General features: G+C 37.8%; 1 pseudogene; it reads right to left on the bottom strand.

Moving 5' to 3' along the window:
- Positions 1-556: 556 nt before the first annotated feature.
- On the bottom strand, positions 557-1099 carry LOC138155710 (large ribosomal subunit protein uL11 pseudogene; annotated as a pseudogene).
- Between the last annotated feature and the right edge of the window lie 4056 nt (positions 1100-5155).

The following is a 5155-nucleotide window of genomic DNA, read 5'->3' as shown; positions in this document are numbered from 1 at the left end:
TACCTGATGCATATCACTTTTAGCCTCTCATCTGGGACTTTATTCTTACTTTAATCTAAAATACATGGGTATTAATAAATTGGGAAAAATCGTGATATAAGCCTTATGACATTACTAGGTAAGTAGCAAAATGTATACCAACATAGCCACAAAGAAGCCTCCTTCCTTTGTACAACTATAACACATTAGCACTTACACTTTCGTGGCCCTTAACCTGTTTTACATCATATTGTAGTGATTTATGTGTATCTCAGCTCCCTGATGAGATTTAAACTCTTTAAGTATAGGAGCTGAATTTTATAGACTTATATATCCTACTTAGTACTATGACTTGCACATAGGTTTTCAATAAATATGTTGAATGAATGACCAAATAAGAATGAATCCTGACCCCAAATATTCTTATTTTTTACATATCTTTATTTGGTGTCTTTTTTTATACATGTTTTTAAAGGATTAAGGATGATTTTTTAACATTTATTTAGTATTTTATTTTTTCCCAGGTATATGTGAAAATAATTTTTAACATTAAGAATGATTTTTTTGTCAAATATTAAATTTATTGCACCAGTCTCCTTTGTAGCTTTTAACTTGCTGGGCATTCAACAGCACCACTATTGATGTCATCAATGACATCATGAAGATGTCGGCCATCAATGTTGCAGCCCACAGACTGGGCTGTCCCAAGTATCTCTTTAATGGTTCCAGAGAGATCTCTTGCCAAGGACGAGTTCCTAATCTGCCGAGCAATGCTGACAATCTCATCAAGACTGATGTTTCCGTTGGATTTAATATTTTTCTGCTTCTTTCTGTCCCAAGGAGATTCCTTTAGGGCTTTAATGATCAAGGCTGAGGCAGAAGGTACAACCTCAATCTGAGGCTGTCTGTTCTGAATGTTAAGCTTCACTGTGATCCTTAGTCCTTTCCAGTCACTGGTTGCCTTGGCAATGTCATCACCAACCTTTTTGGGAGACAAACCCAAGGGACCAATTTTGGGGGCTAGAGCTGATGTGGCACCAACTTCACCACCAGTGCACCTTAAAAACACGACTTTAATTTCATTTGGGTCAAACTTAGGTGGCATGGCGGCGACGAAGGTGGAGACTTGTCCTGGATGCTGCAGGGTGGCTGCGGATGAACCCAGATTCGGGACGACGGAAAGAAGTTGCACCTTCACCACCACAAGCTGGAAGCCAAAAGCAAGAATGATTCTTAATGTAAATATTTTCTCTTCAAAAACTTGACAACTATCCAATGATGAAAATCTTCAGAAAACAGTGTTCTACAAAGGATTTTAGAGAAATGATGCAATTAAATTTGAAGGTGGCATAAAAAAATCTCATGTATCCAAAATGTTGCCCAAAGCCAAGTCCATTTCAAAGATTAAGTTATTTTAGTGATGGGCCCTGTTTGAAAGAATATTGTTGTAATACATTTAATTCAATAAAAATTTCTTAAATGTGTAAAACAGTATAATAATTTTGTATGTGCATGAAAACTAATGCAACAAGTTTAGGTTTTCTAAATATTGATCCCCAATCACCTTGTGTCCCAGTTCAGATTAGCTGTTAGGTGGGTTTTAAAGGTTGTTTTCATCAAAGTCTGACTAGAACAAAGGCTTAAAGCTTAAGGTTTGTTTGTTTGTTTTTTTATTACAGCCCATTTTAATTCATGCAAGAAAAGACTCAAGGCCAAACTTTAGATACCCAACGGTGGGGGCAGGGACTGTTAAGGTTATAAATGAAGATGTTGCGAGGAATGTTAGTCACAGCTGTCTATAAGACACAGCAGGAGGAGGAAGCTGGTCAATACTCACTGTGAGAAGCAGCCCTTTGTCTTGGTATACCCCAGGTTCTGCTGAGCTCTTCATTCCTCCTAGTTAATGAGGAGGGTTGTCTGGGCCCTTTTTCATCCTCAAACCAGAACAGCTAGATTGCAGAAACTGAGAATGGATTTGAGAGTAGGGAAGTGAGTTCTTTCTCCAGACCATTTGATTGATTCTCCACCAGTGAGGTCTTGTCTGTCCAGGAAAGTGAAATGGAAGTCTCCAGAAAAGGGCAGAAAGAGGTGATGTTAGACAGAAGGAAATAAAGAAAGCTGCCAAAAGAAAAGTTAGATTTTTACAAGTAGAGAGAGTTTATTTTTTATTTTCATAATTTCGATCTCAATTTACAGTTAACAACATGCTTTGATGTATATTATCTCAACTCATTCTCAAAACACCCTTTGAAGTAGGAAGGATTTCATTTTAAGCTGCTTGGTATAATGAAAAGAATACTATACTTGAAGTTAAGAGACTGGGGTTTGATCATTTATTAACTACTTACTATGCACCTTACTTACCTGTAGGCATGGTTCTTTTTTTTTGTTTTGTTTTGTATTTTTTTTTGGAGGGGGGAAGGTAGGGCAACTGGGGTTAAGTGACTTGCCTGAGGTCACACAGCTAGTTTGTTTGTGTGTGTGTGTGTGTGTGTGTGTGTGTGTGTGTGTGTTAAGTGTCTGAGGCTCGATTTGAACTCAGGACCTCCTGACTCCAGGGCTGGTGCTCTATTCACTGAGCCTCCTAGCTACCCATATAGACATGGTTCTAAGTAGTGGGGATAAAGATGTAAGCAAGAAAGACAGCTCCTATATTCAATGAGCCTACATTATAATAGGAGCAGACAACATATATAGAAGATTGGTGAATCAGGTGGTTCACCTAATAAGCTGTATGATACTATGTAAGTGACCCAGGCTTTTTAGGCCTCAGCTTCCATATCTACAAAATGAAGGGGTTGGAGTAGATCATTTATGAGTTCTTTTGTAACTCTAGTCCTCTGAACCTAGTCCAATTTTATGTAGAAGGAAAATGAATCTCAGAGAAATCTAATGATTGGTCCATATTCATACAACTAGGAAATGATGGAGCTGTGATCTTGGCACAAACTTTTGAATCCTAGTACAGCGTTCTTTCCATTATATATGCTGCCTCTTCCTTGGGTGTCTACTATGTATAAGGTATTGTGATGTGTTGTATGAAGTAAAAAGAGAAGTCACATAATTTATATCAATGTTTAGAGCCTTGTCGACAAGGTGTACTAGTAAATCTTTAATAATCAGCTCTCTGAAAATGCATAACACTTTTAATTTCAATCTGCATTATCAACATTTTCTCTATCACCTTCTAAAGTCTAGACAATTAAAAAACAACAATAAATCAAGTTCTAATTTGTAGCATTTGGTAATTCCTGAGGTGCAATGCTCCCACTGAAAATTTAACAGCCATCTCTAAGAAGTTCGTAGGGACTGGCTCTAACTACATCTGCTTTTAGGGGACAAAAGATAAACACAAAAAGGATTATATAATACATGGCCAGGTTCTAATTAGGGTAAATATTGAATCCCCTTTGATTGAATAATGAATAATGTTTGTATGTATGCATATACTAATTACTACAAAAGAGGCAGAAACAAGTTGTAATGGGAGTTCGTAGGAAAGACAGTTTACTTCTGGCTGAGTTGATCAAAGATAGCTTCCTGGATCAGTTAACATTTGGTCTGGGCCTTGAAAGATGGGCAAGAGCCTGGATTAAACTTGTTTTGCTCACTCCCAGAATCCAGAATTAGGAATAATAAACGTTTCAGAGAGGGATGTTTAGGCTTAAGGTAAGGAAAAGCTTACTAGCAATTAGATCCATCAAACAGTGGAGTGGGCTTCCTCAAAGGATTCTATGTTCTCCCTCATTTGAGGTCTTTAGGCAGAGGTCATTGTACTTGTCAAGCACAATGTAGAGAGGATTCTTGTTCAGGTATGAATTGGCTTCTGAAGTTCCTTCCAGCTTTGTGATACAAGAGGGACAGATGGCACTGCAGGCAAAGAGAATAGAATGATCAGAGGTGAAGATATGGTAAAACACGAGTCGTTTGTTTAGTTCTTTAAGGAAGGTAACAAGGACTTATTTATTAAGTATGAGGCAGGTACTATGCTAAGTACTTTTACTAATATTACCACAGTTGATTCTCACTAAATCCTGGAAGGTTGGTAGAGTTACTACCTCTATTTTACAGTTGAAAAAACTGAGGCAAACAGAAGCTAGGTAACTTTCCCAGGATCACACAACTAGTGTCTGATGCTTGATTTGAACTCAGGTCTTCATGACTCTGCACTAAGCACTCTATCCATTGTGTCACCTAGCTACCAGTGTTGCATATACATTGAGGAGTAGTGAGAAATAATAAAGGAAAGGTAAACTGAGTCAAATTAAGGTGGACTAAGGAATTTGGACCTTGGTAATAACAATGACAATAATATTCAAATGCTTAAATGGATTTGTGACTTCACTGACTTTGAAGTTGTCCCAACCCATCTGTGCCTGCCCATCCTGTGCAAATCTTGTCCATGTCCTCTGATATGTTTGTCACAGGAGCTCCCCCAACACGCTTCAGGCCCTCCACTCTCATGACTGTTCCAGTGGAGCACTCTAGATGTCTAGTTGTCATCCCTCAACCTCCTCCTCTCGTCATACATGTCCTTGGTGTCAGCTTTTCTTCCCATTCTTCTTCAGAGTTCCTCATTGCATACTGCTCCCACCCAATATCGACCACTCCATTTCTCTCTGTGTGATATTCATTTTCTATGAATAAATATGGGGAAATAAGGAAGAAGAGCTCATTTGTGGGAAGGGAAAGATGATCATTTGGTTTTAGACACACCAAATTTTAGGCATCAATGAGACATCCAGGTGGACATTTACAAAAGGGCATTGGAATTGCATAACTAGAATTTTGGAGTGAGTTTTAGCCATAGGACATGAATTCACTGAGAGGGAGAATGTAGAAAGGGTACAGAAAAGGACTGAGAAAAATAACCCTGAAGCAAAATTTCAGAAATTAGATGAATAATAATAGCTAACATTTTTATGACACTTAAAGGATTCTAAAATATGCAAATATCTTATTTGATCCTTATAAAAACCCTCAGAGTTAAATGTTACATAGCCCCATTTTATTGAAGAGGAAACTGAGACTGACAGAGGGTAAGTAATTTGCCCAGGGAAGTAGGAAGTATCAGAACTAGGTTTGGAGTCAGGTCCAGCTTTATATATTGTGCCACCTAATTAATGAGAATCAACTATAGAAGTTAGAGAAATAAGAGAACCAGGATAATGTAGAA

Source organism: Petaurus breviceps, unplaced genomic scaffold (genome assembly GCF_028583685.1).
Source record: "Petaurus breviceps papuanus isolate PSGF00001 unplaced genomic scaffold, PetGlider_PUasm1.0 98, whole genome shotgun sequence".
NCBI lineage: Eukaryota > Metazoa > Chordata > Mammalia > Diprotodontia > Petauridae > Petaurus > Petaurus breviceps.
This window is presented reverse-complemented; position numbering and strand designations above follow the sequence as displayed.